At 51.5% G+C, this 19,079-nt stretch overlaps 1 long non-coding RNA gene across 2 annotated transcripts; it reads left to right on the top strand.

Moving 5' to 3' along the window:
• Positions 1 to 5,597: 5,597 nt before the first annotated feature.
• Positions 5,598 to 18,393, top strand: LOC121492041. Of its 2 annotated transcripts, none has more exons than XR_005988103.1 (3): positions 5,598 to 5,653; positions 17,222 to 17,389; positions 17,665 to 18,393. It is a non-coding gene; the product is annotated as an uncharacterized LOC121492041 (long non-coding RNA). The 2 variants fall into 2 exon arrangements; XR_005988102.1 differs by lacking the exon at positions 5,598 to 5,653 and adding an exon at positions 9,636 to 9,745.
• Positions 18,394 to 19,079: the final 686 nt, after the last annotated feature.

The following is a 19,079-nucleotide window of genomic DNA, read 5'->3' as shown; positions in this document are numbered from 1 at the left end:
ATCCTTCTTATGGAGTCTGTTTGTTAGATGTTCCAGGAACTACCCTGGTATTCCTCTTTCTGCCCAATGGAAGCCATTTTCAGTTCAGATTCCAAAAGGGAGGCAGAACTTCCCAACAAAGGGCTTGTTACTCCCTTCCCTCCCTACAATTTACGCAGACCCTATGATGCCGGTCAAAGAGCAAGAGGACTGCAGCTTTGCCGGCCACACCAGCACTGAGTAGGGCATATCATTTGGGAGTTGAAGGGCGGCAGAAAAGTCTTCCACAAAGTACTGGGACTTGGAGACTGCTCTGAGTGAGTAGTTAAGCAAATATTAAGCCTCCAATAAGTGTCTTAGAGCAAGAAGCCAAGGTCTGAGCAGCTGGAGTAGGTCCAGGGCAAATCCAGCCAGTGTCACACTAAACGAGAACTCTTGCTCACTTCTTAGGGAGGAAGACCAAACTGATGGAAGAGCATATGGTATGTAGTCTTAAAATCCACTGTGATTCCGTATTTTGAGGACAGTAGTGATTGATGGGCTTTGACTGCCCAGCATGCACTTTCTCTTCTTAAATGAGAGCATATTGATTTCCTTTGGGGGGCCATGTCCTTCTCTGTTTTGTTTTTTTTAATATTTTATTTATTTATTCATGAGACACAGAGGCGGAGACACAGGCAGACAGAGAAGCAGTTTCCCTGCAGGGAGCCCGATGCGGAACTAGATCCCAGGATCCCCAGATCACGCCCTGGGCTGAAGGCAGGCGCTAAACCACTGAGCCACCCAGGTGTCCCCTCCTTCTCTGTTTTTAGACTGGGTTCTGGTGGGGTCAGGTTCATCCCTGGGCAGACATGATGGAGGACACATGACTGCCAATCAGAAAACAGCAGTTGACGTGGGTATGGTCTCAAATTCGGGCCAATTAGGACTTTGGACTTTTTTGGGAACTAGTAAGGAGTGAATTCTCATTTTTTCCCCCATGGGATCTGGGTCTGCCAAGCCTGTAGGATGTGCATAACTTTGAGGCTTCTAGTGGTCATCCTACCACCCGAGGGGGAGTGCTGAAGCCCCACAAGGGAAAGCTGAGCTGTGAGGTGGCATCTTTGGAGTACCTGGATCCAACCATGCTGTATGCTGGCTTCACCCTGGACATTTCATTTTTTTTTTTAAGATTTTATTTATTCATGAGAGACACACAGAGAGAGGCAGAGACACAGGCAGAGGGAGAAGCAGGCTCCGTGCAGGGAACCCAATGTGGAACTTGATCCCAGGACTCCAGGATCATACCCTGTACCAAAGGCAGGTGCCAAACCACTGAGTCCCCCAGGTGCCTCTTAATGAGATAATTTTGATTTGGTTGTGAAATCTGGAGGGTGGGAAAATGTTCCCTTCTTCTTTCCTAGGTTCTTTGGCTGGTCTAATAATTAGCAGGAGAAAAATAAATTTCCTATATATGGGAACCCCATAAAAATACGAAGCTCAAAGGGCAAAGAATTGCAGTTTTATATAACATCGTGAGCTAAGGAAAGGGGGGGTCTGGGGTTACAAAGGGAAGGAAGGCCATTCACAAGAGCTGTTTAGGAAACAAAGGTTGCCCTTTTGTGCAGGTACCTATCTTAGGTAAAAAGGTATTTCTGGTAATAGTGTCCTGGTATAGGCCCCCTTCCAATGTAAATTTAGATAGTTGAGAGGGACGGTAAAGGGCTTTTCCTAAATTTGCTACGTTTTGATTGCTTTCAGCTCAGAAAAATCCTTATGCCAAAGAGACATATTTTAGGATGGCAAAATCTGCTCCCCTTCAGCCCTTTACCAAATCTTTAGTCATTATATTTTCACTGGCTCATTTTACTGAAGAATTAAGTAGCATGGTGGTTGGCCTCCTATGTGGAGAGCAGAGTGGTGGGTCGGGTCTCCGTGATGAACAGCAGCCTTCCTTGCTCCTGTGTCCTAATAAAATCATATATCGACCGGGATAGTGCACCCTCACCCAGGCTTGCCCCGAGTGTGTGGGAGGCCGTCCCAGGGCCCGGGAAGCTGATGAGGGATTCAGATGCGGAGGACTTCACTCTCCAGCAAGGAACAAAAGCAGTTCAGAGGTGGCCTGGGGAGGGCCGGTGACCTGCAGCGTCGGGCCCAGCGGGAGCTCGGGGCATCCCCCCCACACCCCCAGCCCCGCGGGACACACCGCAGCCTGCTGCCCGCCGAGGCTCCGGTCCCTGCCCCCAGCCTGTTTTCCCTGAGGTGGGGACAGTGTTTCCCAGGGCCCATGTGACTTCACTGGCAAGTGACGATTGCAGACGGTTTACCAGTCAGTAAAACTGCCAGAGGCTTTTGTGCTGTAATAATCCTTTTCCTGTTTAAAACTCTGGGGATTTTCTGCTCTTGCCAATAGTTTTTCAAGTCAGCAATTACGTTGCGGATTATGTAATGGCTAGGTATTAAAAATAGAAAAGACCAGAGTTTGCATCTATTTTAACCAAATCAAAACAGAGCAGAGAGGGGAAAGGAGGAGAGGGAGAGCCCAGGAGGAGGGAGAAGGGATTACGTGACTCGAAGCAGCGAGATCCTGTCGTGTGACCCGCAAGCCAGCCCGCAGTTGACTGTGCTCTTTCCCGCCGTTCTGGGCCCCAGGGGCTGCCCGCGCTTCCTTGGCCGCCTCGGGGAGGGAGCCTGCCCGTCCCGGTGCGTGCCTGCCTCTGCTGGGCAAAGCCACTAAGGGGGACGGGATCGATTTTGATGTGATTAAAAACTATTTGCCGTGAAAACGCACTTTTGTTATCGATGCTGCCGACCCTCTTCAGCCCTCTTCCCCCCGGGTTGCCCTCACTGCGTCCTCCTCTGGGAATTCCTGGGCTGCCATTCCCTGTTCTCCCGCGGCTTCTCACTCACCCCCCCCCCCCCCAAGAGACCTTTGTGTTTTTCTGGGAACCTGTTGAGTAACTTTTACTCCATTTTCCTCATTTGGGCCCTCCAGTGAAATTTTAGGTGCCAGGTGTATAGGGGGATATTTTTGGGAGGGGGACTTCTCGGGCCTGACAGATGGCACCACAATACAGCAGGCCTCCTCCCGTGTCAGCTCCCAAGCCCGTCACCCCGTCCTGGACACGGAGGCAGCTGCAGAGGGAGGCGTCCAGTTAACCGCCGCCAGCCCCGAGCCTCCCGAGAGCCCATGCCAGCTCCCCGTGGGCAGGGAGCCGTGGGTATTTTGAAGGAGCAGCTTGCTGTTCCCGGGTACTGAACCCAGATGGGTTTGGTGGGGTGAGGGACAGAGACCCGAGTCTGGGCCAGCAGTGGAACCGTTGAGGGCAGTATCAGAACGTGGTGTCCCGATCGTGACCTCCGTCGCACTGCTCGGAGTCTTCGTCTGAGCTGGGGTGGAAGTGCCCGCAGCTGAGAGCAGCCGAGGCCTGGCGTCCCCCAGGACAGGTGGAAGCACAGTGAAAGGAAGCGAGCTCTGGTCCGGGATCTTAGGCATAATTTCACTAGGTAGGTGGAGGGTGTGGGGGACCTTCCTTAGGGCCTTTCAAGTCGTAATACCCTCTGGACTAGGAGGTGCCCGGGCCTTGGGCACCCCTGCTTTTAACCCTTTAGGTTTTCAGTTCTCTGTTGGGGATTCCTATCTACATTCTCCTCCAGAGGCGACTTTGCTAAGGACCACCAAACATCTGGTGTGGCCCAGATTTCAAGTCGTGCCGACCCATCCTGTCCTGAATGTGCTTGAACATGCCAGTCAAGTGTCCCGGCCTTGGGTGTGGCCAGTGTCATTGCAGCATCAGTTTTCTGTTATCTGGACCGGCTGGCTGCTCCAGACCCGGGTGGGCCGTGGAAGTTGTGGGTCGCCGTGAGTGTCTGTCCTCCCCCTCCCATCCCATCCCACTCCTGAGGCTTTGGCCAAGGTTGGGAGTCCCCTGAAGCACCTGCCCTAGTGGCTGTGAAGGGCTGGGTCAGTCGAAGCCTAAATCATTGCGGGGTCCACCAAGTGGAGTTTAAACCTTTTCCATTTAAACTCCACTTTCTTTTGTGGCTCCTTCCTCCTCCTCCCCCGACAACCTCACGAGTTGACCACAGCAGCGTGGTCACATCGCTCATCCCCGTCCTGAGGGAGATCACCTTTTCTATCATTATTATAATGTTCAGTGGGTTTCCACCCCCAACACGTGTGCACACACGCACACACACACGCACTGTAGTGGTGGCGCTTCTAGTGTCTGTTGCTGGAGATCATGCGAGTGCTCACAAGCTGGTATAGACGGAGGAACACACATAAGCCGCTTTAACTTGAACTCCTCCAGTTCCCAGATTAGAGACACAGCAGTGCTTGTGCGTGTTAGACATTCGTTTGGGCCGCAGGCAGCGTGAGGTACAAACGGTAGGTCTCTCGCCTTGAGTCCGACGCCGGGGCCCAGAGCCAGGCCGTCCCTCCGCCCTGCCCGCGCCCTCCCTCGCACCCCTTCTCTATCCCATTCCGGACTCAGGCCGAGGCTTGCGCGCCAGGGGCTCGGGAAGAGGCTGGGTGCGGGGAGAGGTGCTGTGTCCCCGTAGGACTCCAGGCCGGGCCGAAGATGGGGGGCAGGGGGCGTGAGGAGGGGACGGCAGGGGAGGCGGTGGCTGCCGTGGGGCGGAGCCGGGTTAGCAGGAGCATCCCCGGCCCACCCCGCCGGGCCGGGGACTGAGAGGGCGCCACGGCGCGTGGAGGCAAGCAGGGACGTTGTGGCAGCCCGGGCAGCCTGGCGAGCCGGCCTCCGGCCAAGCTGGGCTGCCAGGCAGGGGCGGTGCTAGCACCTTCTCCGCTCCCAGCACTCTTCGTCCAGCCCCGTCCCAAAGACCCAGCTGCTGTCGCAAAGGCAACCAAGGGGACGCCCGGGGGGCTCGGTGGTGGAGCGACTGCCCTGGCCCAGGGCGTGACCCCGGGTCCTGGGATCGAGTCCCGCGTCGGGCTCCCCGCAGGGAGCCTGCGTCTCCCTGGCCCCTGTCTCTGCCTCTCCCGGAGTCTCTCATGAATAAATAAATAACATCTTTAAAAACAAAACAAAACAAAAGGCAACTGAGGAAGGAACTCACTAGCACTTACTTCCCTGGGCAGTTTGCATTTAAGAGGAGACCCCAGAATATTACTTCTACTACTGCTATACACATTTTACTAAAACTATTACTTTTTTCCTCTAGTCAAGTAATTTGGTAATTTAAAATTTTTCTCAAAGGGCCCCAGTGTGGCTCAGTCGGTTAAGCGCCTACTTTGGGCTCACGTCGTGATCCTAGGGTCCTAGGATTGAATCCCCAGCCCCTCCCTCCACTCCTGTGTGCTCTCATTCTTTCAAATAAATAAAATAAAATAAATGAATTTTCTCAAAATTTAAAAATTATTAGCATAAAATTTTCATAATCTTTTCATATGTCTACTTTTTCTCTTTTCCATTCCCAATATTGCATATTTAATGTTTCCTGCTTTTTTCATGATTAGCTTTGTTAAAGTTCTGCTTTGTAAGGACCAGCTTTTTTTTTTTTTAAGATTTTATTTATTTATTCATGAGAGACACAGAGAGAGGCAGAGACACAGACTGAGGGAGAAGCAGGCTCACGCAGGGAGCCCGACGTGGGACTCCATCCGGATCTCCAGCGTCACGCCCTGGGCTGAAGGCAGATGCTCAACCACTGAGCCACCAGGTGTCCCCATGTAAGAACCAGCTTTTGTTTTACGTCTGTTTTTATTTTAGTACCTTTTTACTTCTTAATCATTTTTTAAAAGGTTCATTTATCTTAGGGGGAGCATGTGGGGAGAAGGGGCAAGGGAGAGGGGGAGAGAGAATCTCAAGCAGACCCCACTAAGTGCAGAGCCCAGCACAGGGCTTGATCTCATGAACCTGAGATCATGACCTGAGCTGAAATCAAGAGGTGCTTAACTGACTGAGCCACCCAGGTGCCCCACTTCTTAATCATTTTAAAATCAGTTTTGTAATTGAAAAGTAATATAAAGCGGTCCCTTTTTTTTTTTTTTTTTGCAAACTATTACAAAAAGACCAGTTACCCAAAAGAATAAACAGAGGACAAAAAGAGGAAATATGGGGACACCTGGGTGGCTCAGCAGTTGAGCGTCTGCCTCTGGCTCAGGGTATGATCCTGGAGACCCGGGATCGAGTCCCACGTCAGTCTCCCTGCATGGAGCCTGCTTCTCCCTCTGCCTGTGTCTCTGCCTCTCTCTGTGTCTCTCAGGAATAAATAAATAAAATCTTAGAAATATATGTGGCTTATAAACAGAAGAGAAAAATCTTACTTGCAAGTAAAATAAAGCATCTTTAATGATGGACCTCTAGACTTGAGTGGGCAGAGAGGCATCTTAGAGCTGGTGTCCCCTGGAGGGGACCCACTGGGAGCCCCTCCACACCCAGTGCTCCTGCCCACTGCCCTCTCCATCTCTGACGTGCTGGTTGGTGTCAGGCAAGACTTCTGGTTCCTCCCCTGTAAATAGTGACTAATACCGAATGGCCCCACCTGCCCTACATGCTTCACTGGCTGTTGTAACAAGTCAGATACTGAACGTGAAGAAGATGACACCTGACCTTCCCCTGAGCCCTGTGCCCGTCTTTCCTCTCCCACAGGTGGTAGTGGGAGGGGTTGTGGAGGAGCCCAGCCTACGCCCACCTGGGCCTGGGCGGTGGGGATTGCTCACCAGGCCTCACCAGGCCGTGGCCCTTAAAGGAACAGTATTTTGAAGGGAAGGAAAGGTTCTTACTCTCTGTTTAGCTCACTGTGCCTGCTGTCTCATCTCTTCGGCTAGGTTCTGTTTTTGATTCTGTTTTGTAAGTCCGTATTTTGCAGAGAAGTGAATGGGAGGGTTGGACATGCTAGGAATAAGCTCCAAGAACCAGGAAGCAGGAGGGGGTGGTCTGTATTAGTTCCCAGATGTTTTGGTCTCAGGACCCTTTTACACTCTTTAAAAATTATTGAGGATTTCATACAGCTGTATGTGGGCCGTAGCTGTAGATATTTACCATAATACAAATATGGAAACGAATATTAGAAAAAGTATTTAAAAGTACTTATTAATTATGTAAAAATAACAGTAATAAATGCTTTACATGTTAACATACTTTTTATAAAAATATTTAGCAGTCTTGGTATTGGGCACTCGGGTGGCTCAGTGGTTGAGCGGCTGCCTTCGGCTTGAGTCGTGACCCCAGGGTCCTGGGATCGAGCTCTGCATCAGGCTCCCCGCAGGGAGCCTGCTTCTCCCTCTGCCTGTGTCTCTGCTTCTCTGTCTCTCAGGAATAAATAAATAAAATCTTAAGAAAAAAATCTTGATATTATAATAAAAATGTTCATTACCTATTGGGTCTCACTGGAAGGGTCTTCAGGACCCCCAGTTTTTTGAGCCACCGGGTGGCTCAGATGTTTAAGCATCTACCTTAGCTCGGGTCATGATCCCGGGGTCCAGGAATCGAGGCCGGCATGTGCTCCTTACTCATCAGGGAATCTGCTTCTCCCTCTCCCTCTCCCTCTCCCTCTGCCATTCTCTCTCTGCTTGTGCGCTGTCAAATAAATAAAATCTTTTTTAAAAATTTAAAAAATATATGATCTAAAATAAGTTCAGTCATTTTACAGTTTTACAAATGTCTTTAATGACTGGCTTAAAAGGAGACAATTGGATTCTCATATCTGCTTTTTTTCCCCTATGATTATACTTATTTATTCATGAGAGACCCGGAGAGAGAGGCAGAGACACAAGCAGAGGGAGAAGCAGGCTCCATGCAGGGAGCCCGATGAGGGACTCGATCCTGGGACCCTGGGGTCACGACCTGGGCCAAAGGCAGATGCTCCACTGCTGAGCCCCCCAGGTGCCCTGATCTGTCTTGCACTTGGAATGGGTCTTTAGTTCATGCCTGATTTTGTGCCATCATGCATTCACTGGTCCTTTGGAAAATAATGGCTGAGTGATTTGCTCAGATCTTCCCAGTGTAGACACATTTCAATCCACGATATTACATTCCTTAACATTACCACTGATGTCATCTGCAAAGTCTTTAAGTACCGGGAAGCTGTGAAGCTCACGGAGTGGAGGCAAGTTTTCTAAAATTCTAATTTTCATTTGCCAGATCAAATTTTATCACTGGCCAAAAATACTATCAGTTTTCTTTTCTTTTCTTTTTTCTTTTTTTAAAGATTTTATTTATTTAATCATGAAAGATACAGAGAGAGAGGCAGAGCAGAGGCAGAGGGATAAGCGGGCTCCACGCAAGGAACCCGACGTGGGACTCGATTCCGGGATCCCAGGATCACGCCCTGGGCCGAAGGCGCTAGACTGCTGAGCCTCCCCGGCTGCCCACTATCAGTTTTCTTTGATATGACAAGCTCACTTCACTCATTTTTGAGAAAATGACTGCCAAATAATGTCTTTGTCAGTCGTTCTTTCCTTTTTTTTTTTTAGTCAATCATGTTTTTTAATAAAAATGTTACATGAAAAACAGGTGGTTCACTTGTCAGTGCAAACAAGCACATACATTTATCTAGTACTTTCGTAGGTAGCAGAAGTGCTTTATGCAGACTATTAACGAGATGTACTCAAGGGTCATTTTTTTTTTAAGATTTTATTTTTAAGTAACTCGACACCCTGTGTGGGGCTGAAACTTGCAGCCTTGAGATCAGTAGTCGCAGGCTCCACCCACTAGGCCAGCCAGGTGCCCCAAGGGTCATGTTAAAAAATCCGTAATTATTGTTCTATCATGGACATTCCTTTTTTTATTATTTTTTTTTATCATGGACATTCTTACATGAAGCTAGCCTTCTTGTTAAACCAAAGTGCCTGGGGTGAAGAATATGACTTCATCGATTCGTGTTAAGTGCCCAGTAGTTTTTGCCCACTATTGCTTTTGTATTATCGGTTCAAATGTCGACTAAATGAGAACTGCACAGTCTTGGTATTGGGCACCCGGGTGGCTCAGTGGTTGAGCGTCTGCCTTCTGCTTGGGTTGTGACCCCTGGGTCCTGGGATCGAGTCCCGCGTCGGGCTCCCCGCCTGGAGCCTGCTTCTCCCTCTGCCTGGGTCTCTGCCTCTCTCTCTCTGTGTCTCTCAGGAATAAATAAATAAAATCTTAAAAAAAAAAAGTCTTGGTATTATAATAAAAATGATGATTACCTGTTGGGTCTCACCGGAAGGGTCTTCAGGACCCCCAGTTTTTTGAGAGCCACTGATGGATGTGTGTGATCATGAGCAATAATAGCTTGTGACTTTGAACATCTCGGTATCATTCGGCCTCGGTTTGCTCAGCGGCTAAGGGGAGCCTGGATGGGGCCAGCTCTGAGTTTCTACACACAGTCACACCTGTTTACGGGTCCTTGAAGCCATTTCTCCTCCGTGGTACTGCTCTCTCCTCCCTCTCATGTCTCCTTTCCCCTCCATCTCCCCCTCAACCTACCTCCTGCAGGTGGGGTCCTCCTTGTTGCTTCCGTCCTCCCTTGCTCCCTGTGTTATTTTATCTCCTCCGTGATCTTTAACCATCACCCGTAGGCTGACAGCTCCCGAATCGCTGTCTTCCGTCCAGATGTCTGTCCTGGGCTCCAGTGCTACGATTGCAGCCGCCCTTGGGACCTGTCCACCTGTCTGCCCTCCAGGCATGTCAAAGTCAACGTGTCTAAGCTGATTTCCTCATCTTCCCCAACACGTTGCCTCCTCTTCCAGAATAGCCAGTCTTGGTTAATCTGTCCTCTACCCAGTGCCTAAGCCGCAAGCCCAGGAGCCCTCCTTCCTTATCTGATCCCCTACGTCCCTCAGGTAATCACTCAAGCCTATCAGTGCTGCCTCCCAAGTACTTTCCCGTCTCTTTCTGTTCTCCGGTCTAGCCACCACTGCCTCGGCTCTAGCCACCACTGCCTCGGCTCGGGCCCTCGTCACTCCTTAACCAAACCATCGCAAGCGCCTTCTCCCTGGTCCCCCGGCTCCCCTTCCCCATTTGTAATCTGCAGCCCTGGCGGGAAACCGCAAGATTAGCTCCTCACGGCCTTGTTGTTGTTGTTGTTGTTGTTTCCTGTTAAATACATACTGACAGCTTGTCCTGGGGGCGCGGTGTTGGGGTGCTGGGGATCGGGAGCATGATGGACGATGGACCTAGGCCCTGGCCTCCAGCGCTGGGGGGGGGTGGGGGTGGGGGGGGCAGGGAAAGTTCCCGCGCAGGCAATCCAGGCTGCGGGATGGGAAGGAGGGAGGGTGCTTGGGAGCCCATGGGAGCCCCCCGGGCTGAGTCCCCGAGGGGGTCGGGGGGCACTTCCTGGAGGAAGCGCACTGTGGGACTCCGCACCCCGGGGGGGGGGGGCAGGAGCGGTGGGAACGTGCTAGTGGAGAGGCCTCGTCTGCCACTGCCGGCGGGATCAAGCCGGGTCCCTTGCTGAGCAGCCTGTGTGGCCGCAGGGACCGCTCCCCTGAACGGAGTCTGAGTCCCAGGGGCTTTCTTTCTTTTTTTTTTAAGATTTTATTTATTTATTCATCAGAGACCCAGAGAGAGAGAGGGGCAGAGACCCAGGCAGAGGGAGAAGCATGGGACTCGATCCCGGGACCCCGGGGTCACGCCCTGGGCCGAAGCAGAGTCGGTTCCCCCGGACTGGCCGGCCCCCTCCCAGCTGCAGGCCCTGGCACGTGCGGCTCCCCGTGCGCTCGTGCCCGCTGAATCACCAGGTCCCTTGAGTCAGGCGCCGGCCCTGACCCCTCCCGCGTAGGCCTCGCGGCTCCCTGCCCTCCTCGTGCTCCCCGCCTGTGCGCACACGTGGGCCCCGTGCACGCGACACGTCTCGAGAGCTCGCCCGTGCCTGGCTCTTGCTCCGACCTGCCGGTGTGGAATTCCGGACCTTGCCTAGCTCCCACGCCCCTGTGGGCCTGCTGGGCGTCCCCAGGCTGCCTGGCTCCGGTGCTGGTGGTGACGGTAGCCTCGCCCTCCGCTCCCGGCGCCCTTTGCCCCGCCGCACCCGGCGCCGGCCCGCCCGCCTGCTGGGAGCCTCGGGCTGGGCCGCTGGCACCGCCACCGCCTTGCAGAGCCTTGGGCTTCGGCCCACGTCGCAGCTGCCACCTCGGCTCCCCAGTCCTCCGTCTCCGCTGAGCAGAGTCTGGGCCGGGCGGCTCACTGCGCTTGCTCCTGCTTGGGAAGGCCCCTTCCTGGCAGGTCTCCAGCCTTCGGCAACTGCACCCCCGGGCTGTGCCCACCGGTGGGCTCCGGCTCCAGCCTGCGGGGAGATGCGTGTGTACTTCCTGTTTAACACAGTGGGTTGCACAAGCAGTACTGAGGAGAGCTGCGGCCGTGAAACAGGCCCTTAGAAGTACATGAGGTAGGGGCAGGCGGGGGCTCAAAGTCGGGTGTCTGCCTTTGGCTCAGTCCTGACCCCGGTCCCGGTTCAAGCCCCGCGTCCGGCTCCCTGCTCAGTGGGGAGCCTGCTTCTCCCTCTGCACCTGCCCGTGCTCCTCTCTCTCTCTCTCTCACTCACTCATTCTCTCAAATAAGTAAAAAAATATATATTTATTTACTTATAAATAAATGAAATCTTTAATATGTATTATATTATATATAAATATATAAATATTATATATTAGTATATATTTATATTTATAAATATGTAAAATATAAATCTTTAAAATATACACATTATATATATATATATATATATATTTTTTTTTAAGATTTTATTTATTCGTGAGAGACACACAGAGGCAGAGACACAGGCTGAGGGAGAAGCAGGCTCCATGCAGGGAGCCTGATGCGGGACTCGATCCCGGGACTCCAGGATCACACCCTGGGCTGAAGGCGGCACTAACCCGCTGGCCACCCGGGCAGCCCATATGTAAAATATTTTTTAAAGGGGATGCCCAGGTGGCTCAGCGGGTTAGCGCCTGCCTTTGGCCCAGGGCAAGACCCTGGAGTCCCGGGATCGAGCCCCATATCGGGCTCCCTGCATGGAGCCTGCTTCTCCCTCCTCCTGTGTCTCTGCCTCTCTCTGTCTCTCTGTCTATAATAAATAAATAAATAAATAAATAAATAAATAAATAAATAAATAAATAAATCTTAAAAAAAAAAAACACGAAAAGGTCAATCTCTCCTGCTAGCCCTCTCCTTCTCGAAGGCTCTCCCTGCTTGTAGTCCCTGTTAGTTCCTCGGTGGGAATGCTCAGACTCTGTCCTCCGCATTTCCGCCCATGTGCGGCTGGCGTAGTATTTGAGCAGTTGCTCTCTTTCTTCCCCTTCGATTTCCCCCTTTCCCACTCTCAGTCTTGGAGCTCACTTGCTCCCGGACTAGCTCCCCAGATTAGAAAACGGAATCAAGTTTCTGGTGTCTCTGGGCTTTGTGTGCCAAAAGCTTGCGCACTTGGAGAACGGGAGGGTTTGTGGAATCGCTCATTGAAGAAAAGGAATCTCTCGCACAGGCTGAAGGAGACGGAAGGATTTCAGGCGGCGTCCTGAGGCCCCCAGCCCTCTGCAGGGCTCCCGTGCCCCACCGGCTAGAGGCAGGAGAGACCGGGAAAGGCCTGTGGTCTCCGGAGTCCCACCTCGCCTACAGCAGACCCCCGGGCAGCAGGAGGAGGAGCCCGGGGAGCGGTGGCCGCAGGGTGGGACCAGCTGGGGGCACAGGGAGCCGGCTGCGAGACCCCTGGCTGCCCGTGGGTGGCAGAGGGGCTCTTAGACGTGGGCCCCGCCGGCTTCGCAGACCTGCTCTGTTCCGGAGATCTCAGACATACCCGGAGCAAGCTTCCTGTTGGCACGGTGGAAGCTGACCGTAAACATCCAGGGGACTTCTGGGAACTAAAGCTTGGTTTTCTATGCAGATAAAGACATGTATCTATTTCTGTAGAGTTCCTTTTACATACAAATAATCCCAGATTATATATACTTATTACCTGCAACGTGTTCGGTTCTTTATTTAGCAATTTGATCTTATTGAGTGAGTTCCGTTATTTAAGTAGATCTGTGTCAACTTCATTTCTTTTAATGATGCCCAGTACTCTCTAGAATAGATGTGCCACATGCTGGGCACCAGTAACCAGTTGATTGGCATAAATTTCCAAGTTTTTAGCTCTATTACCAGCTAAGGGCACAACGAACATCACGATGGCTAACATTTGTTGACCACAGACATTCTTCTTCGCATGCAGTAAGTCACACAGCCCTTGGAACAGTCCAGCGACATAGGCCTTGTTATCGCCCCTGCCTCACGGACGATGGGATTAGGTCACACGGAGATGAGTAACTTTTCTATACTCACATACCCGGTAGGTGGTAGGTCTGGGACTTGAACCAGGCAGTGAGGTCCCAAGCCTGCAGCCACAGGCACCTGTGCTAACACAGCTGTCGGATACATTCCTAGTGACTCCTGGGTCAAGTCAAGTGCATGTTAAGCTTTAAATGGTCAGGAGGTTATTTTATGGAAAGAGGAGTGTGTTTTCTGAGAACAAAGGGGCTGCGGAGGCTCCTGTGCCCTCAGGCCTTACGGGGTGAGGGCATTTTCTCCGGGGGGCTAAGACTTTAGGTCTGAATCCTGTCTGGCTTCCTCCCCTCTGGGGTCTGCAGGCCTCTCTCTAATTAAGGCCACAGACCCAAGCTGCCGGAGAAGTCAGCTCCTGCCCTGCCTTTCCTCTGTGGCCTCTTAGTTCCTCAGGGGTGAGGTCCCTCCCAACGAGAGCGGCCCCAGTGTCCCATTGCACCTTCAGGGAGAGAAAACGGCAGCCACCTGGGGACGCAGAACTGGCCTGTTCAGCTCCCCGCCTGCAGCTCCCACATCGAGCCACACGGGACCTTCTTGTGGGACGTCCAGGCCTGCTCAGAGTGTGGCATAGCTTCTCCCTAACACTGCTTTGTTTTTTTTTAAGCCACCTCTACCCCTAATGTGGGGCTTGGATTCATGACCCCGAGATCAAGAGTCAGGTGCTCTAGGGGTCCCTGGGTGGCTCAGTAGGTTGAGTGTCCGACTCTTAATTTGGGCTCACGTCATGATCTCAGGGTCACCAGTCTGAGGCCCACAACGGACTCCGTCTGTGTTGGGCTTGGACCCTGCTTAGGATTCTCTCTCTGCGCCCCTCGCCCCCAAACAGAAGAGTCTGTGCTCTACTGACTGAGGCAGCTGGGTGCCCCATGACACTGGCTTTTATAGGACTCTGTCTGTGGCTCTGAAAGGGGCCAGTTTGCCCCAACCCCACTAGCAGGGGACGGTTAGCAATGTTTGGGATTTTTTTGGTTGTCACAAAATGGGCATGTGGGAGGGTTAAGGGAATACTACTGGCAAATAGGGGGTAGGGAGAGGCCGGGGATGCTGCTAGACGTCCCGCGGTGCTCACCAGAGTTACCTAGCCCAGCCTGTGGGAGTGTCGAGGCCGAGAAACCCTCAGCCACAGAAGGGCACCGGTGCCAGCATACGAGTGTCACCGCGTGACTCCTTCTGTGAACAGTGGCAGACGCTTGTGTCTTGCTGGCTTGTAGCCTGCAGCTATTCTAAGTGCTTTATATCCGTTAACTCACTAAATCCTCCCTGGAAGTCGGAGGCAGGATCCCCGGTTACCCCACTTTGCCGATGAGGAGGCCGAGGCGAGGGCCCGAAAGGCGCCCAGGCCCAGGCTCCCCACGGCCCCTCTCGCGCCCCGGGAGGCACAGTAGGACCCCTCCCCGTCCCGCCTCCTGCAGCCTCGGGAGCACCAGGGGTTGCTTGTATTTACACAGGGAGGGGCCCAAGCAACCCCTTGTGCTTTTCTCCCGGATTCTAACTCTCCCATTTCGGACGCCTTTTGTATTGTTTTTCTCCAGGCGATTTAACCAAAGTGAGTCCTGGTTAGGGAGCTTACGGGCCACCCGACAGTTGACTTGGTGAATCTGCATAACGCCCCGAGTCCTGCCTACGGCCGCCTGTCTCCCAGGGCTCCTTCAGTCTCTTGGCCCGTAGGCCGTAGGCCAGGCGGCTGCGTGGCAGCAGGTTTGCCTACATTCGAGAACGACAGCGCGCTTGGTCCCTCGGGAGCCCAAGGAGCAGCGGGGAATCAGGCGTGGGAACCAGGGGCGCAGGACTCCTCTGAGCAGACCCACAGTTGTGATGAGGGGGTGCTTTTCCGAAGGAGGCCTCCCACAGCCAGGGTGGGAAGTTGTAAATGGGGTGCGGGTGGCGGAAGAGGTGGGAAGGGACCTGTTGGATCAAAGCCAGCTTCGCACTAGAGGAAACACCTATTGGTTCCTTAATTACAGGATGCCACGGATTGGCTTTGCCTCTGGGTGTGGGGGCAGTAACCTGGGCTTTAAACAAACAGCCCCATCACTCAGCAGTAATGAGCAGCACAGAAAGCATCTTCAGTGGGACAGGATGGACAGGTGGCCCACAACACGCAGCCTCGGGCCTGCCCGGAGCCGAGCTCGGTGCCACACCTGGGGAGCAGAGGTGATAGGTCCTGTCTTGGGCCGTTGACCAAGAATCTGCTGTGTCCTAGGCACTGTAGGACACAGGCCTACCGCGGTCTAGAGAATTAAGGAGACAAGTTACATTTGAAAAGTTAAGCAGCGGCGGAAGAAACCCCACACGTGTTACCTGTAAGGGACGGAGATGCTGAGTCGAACGAGGACCCCGGGCAGGGATGCCCCAGCGGGCAGACGGCCGGGGGTGGGGTGGGGGGGGGGGTGGTGGTGGTGGTGTATCACACCGCCGTGTCTCTTTTTTTTTTTAAGTTTTTATTTATTTATTTATTCATGATAGACATAGAGAGAGAGAGAGAGAGAGAGAGAGAGAGAGAGGTAGAGACCCAGGCAGAGGGAGAAGCAGGCTCCATGCAGGGAGACCAATGCAGGACTCGATTCCGGGACTCTGGGGTCACGCCCTGGGCCAAAGGCAGGCGCGAAACCGCTGAGCCACTCAGGGATCCCCCCGCCGTGTCTCTCTTAAAATGGGGAGCACAAAGAACAAACAAGAAAGTAAGAAACCACACTGATAATACTAGTCAGAGGTAGGTACTATTGCTATTTTGGTTACATGCCCGAAGACCTTTTATCTGCGTGTATGTAATGCATGTGCGCGCACGCTCTCCACGACGTAGGTGGGTTCCGATCATACGTGCTGTGCTGTGACTTGCTTTTCATACTTAGCAATACGTTGTACACGATGGTCCTTGACAGTAAATAAACTTCCCCTGGGCCTGTAGTATTTCACCGTGTACCTACCATGACTTAACTAATCCCTTAGTGTCCCCTTCGGTTACTAACAGTTAGGGCTTATATATGATTCTTTCTGGACATCCTTGTTTGTATCCTTAGGATATAGTCTTGAAGTAGAATTGTTAGATCAAAAAATATGCACACTTTGAACAATTTTCATATTCCCCAATCACCTTCCAGAAAGGATATACCAGCTTAGACTCTTGACCACCATCAAAGAGAACATCTCTTTGACTATATCTTTCCCAATATTAGATATTGCTTTTTTAAAAATTGCAAATTTGATAAGCAAAAATAGTATTTCATTGTTGCTATTATATTTTGCATTTATTTATTTATTTATTTATTTATTTATTTATAGATTTTATTTATTTATTCATGAGAGACACACACAGAGAGAGGCAGAGACACAGGCAGAGGGAGAAGCAGGCTCCCTGCAGGGAGCCGAACGTGGAACTCGATCCGGGGACCCAGGAGCACGCCCTGGGTGGAAGGTGGTGCCAAACCGCTGAGCTACCAGGGCTGCCCATTCTGCTTTTTTTTTAAATTATTTTTTTATTACTTGGATTCTTTTTTTACAGGCCAATTAGTTATTGGTAATTCTCTTTTGAAGAATTGATTATGTGCTTTATTTAGTTTTCTATTTGGTATGTTCTTTTTTCCATTTCGTTTGTGCAGTATTTTATTATTTAGTGTGGCTTATTCTTTCTTTGTCCTTTTGCTTTAAAAGAGAACTTGATACATATTCAAGCTGTTAAGTCTTTGTCTTTTTTATATAACAAATATTTATTATTTATTTATTTATTTATTTAATTTATTCATTCATGATAGAGAGAAAGAGAGAGAGAGAGAGGTAGAGACCCAGGCAGAGGGAGAAGCAGGCTCCATGCAGGGAGCCCAATGCGGGGCTCAATCCAGGGACTCCAGGATCACGCCCTGGGCCAAAGGCAGGCGCCAAACTGCTGAGCCACCCAGGGATCCCCTATAACAAATATTTTATCCTAGATTGTCATTTGCCCATTTAGGTTTGTTCGCTATTTAAGCATTCACAAAGGTAAAACGTGCACGCAATCAAGGTGGTCTTTATAGGCTTTCTAAACCACTGGGCCAGAGTGGCGGTGACAAGGAGCCGAGAGGCCCATGGGCAGTCCTCGAGCTGGTAACGGTGGCGGGAGGAGGCCTCCAGTCAGGAGGAGAGGATCAAGCCGGCAGATTGATGCAGGATGGAGAGGTGGCCAAGAAGTGGTAAGCTTCCAGGTGAGGAAGGAGGAAGGCGTGGGAGGAGCTGGGTGGTTCAGGGGTACTGACCTGGGCGGCAGACGGAGCAGGTGGAGACTGAGCCAGAATCTGGAATGCGTGAGAGCTGGGGTGGGGGACGGGCAGGGATGGTCACAGTTCTCCGTGGGGTTGCTGATGGAGGTTCCTGGGGCAGAAGACTCCTTGGTATTTGGATCTCTAGGCTAAGCATGTCTCTGCCTTTGTGTCAGGCTTACAAGGGTTTTGTTTTGTTATGTTCCACTTACTCTACGCAGAATCCACTCCTGGGCCGTACGTTTCCGTTTCTTCGGTTTCTTCTGGAATATCTTTTTCTTCTGTGCAGCCTGGTGTAGGAGCAATCAGCTCCTTTTCAGTAAGGATCGTCTCGACGTGGCAGGGAGAGCTCGTGTTTGGGCTAATCGGACCATGAGCCCTGTGAGTTCTACGCCGCATCCTGGGGCCTTTGTTCACCTGGATGTGCTCAGTGACCAGAGAATCTACACCTAAACCCTTAAGTTCTGCATCACGGTCCGCATTTTTAAGCACCTGCAGTAAAAATTCACCACTCTTCTCGGGCCACCGACCCTGTGCCCAGCCCGCTGCTTGGCCTGGGCCCACCTCCCAACTCAACACTGTAGCGACGGAACGGCACACACTGCTGCTGCAAAGTGACATCTTCCAGATACTTGGTGGCGTTTCAGATATGCGTGTCCTTGATGGCCCGGGCAGCTTCACGCGTGTTCTTAAAGTGGACATGAAGATTTGAACCTATTTATTTCTTGATTTTGTAGGGTTTTTCTGGGTCAAGTGAATAGTGAACCATTTTCAGAGGTTTTCACCTTAGGCTGCTTAGGGGAAGAGCTAGAAAGGTTTTCTCTGCTGCTAAATTATATATTTATACAAATTCTCAATACTTAAATGGGTTCTTTTTTTTATGTTTTTATTTATTTATTTATTCATGAGAGACACATAGAGAGAGAGAGGCAGAGATACAGGCAGAGGGAGAAGCAGGCTCCATGCGGGGACCCCTGACGTGGGACTCGATCCTGGGTCTCCAGGATCACTCCCGGGGCCAAAGGCAGCACTAAACTGCTGAGCCACCCAGGGATCCCAAATGGTTTCTTTTTTTAAAGAAATTTACATTTAATTCTTAATCTAGGTGGAATTTGTCATATTTTGGTGAATTGTAAGAGTTAAGGATTAAATTCTTTTTTCCTACTAACTAATGATTAAGATATCTGTTTAGCCTCAAGGTCTGACATGCTGACTCCGTCTTGCAGGACTTTTCCCCGTATGCCTGGGTCTGCTCTGGGTCTGCCCTAGGCCTCTCTGGTCTTTTCCAGGGAATTGTCTGTTTGTACACCAGTTCCTTCTGTTTTGATCACATTTTCTCTAAATGTATCTTAATGGGTGCTAGTGTGAGGTATAGTTGTCGGACTCTTTCTCCGAGTTTTCTTCGGTCTTTTAAGGTCGACTTCAAAATCAAGGTGCCACGTCCTCTCCCTTGGACTGCATAGTGGAGCCGGAAACATGGGTGATCCCAGTGGAGTCCTTTGCATTCATAAGCACCAAACATACCAGGACCCAGACTTCATGGGGCTGGACTTTCTTCGTGGTGTAGAAATCACATGGCCTCTTCAAGGAAGAAGCCCCTCACTACCGCGGACCTCCACTTGGGCCATTCCACAGT

This window comes from Vulpes lagopus, chromosome 5 (genome assembly GCF_018345385.1).
Source record: "Vulpes lagopus strain Blue_001 chromosome 5, ASM1834538v1, whole genome shotgun sequence".
NCBI classification, from domain to species: domain Eukaryota; kingdom Metazoa; phylum Chordata; class Mammalia; order Carnivora; family Canidae; genus Vulpes; species Vulpes lagopus.
The sequence above is the reverse complement of the archived record's forward strand: the minus strand, read 5'-3'. Positions and strand labels throughout refer to the sequence as shown.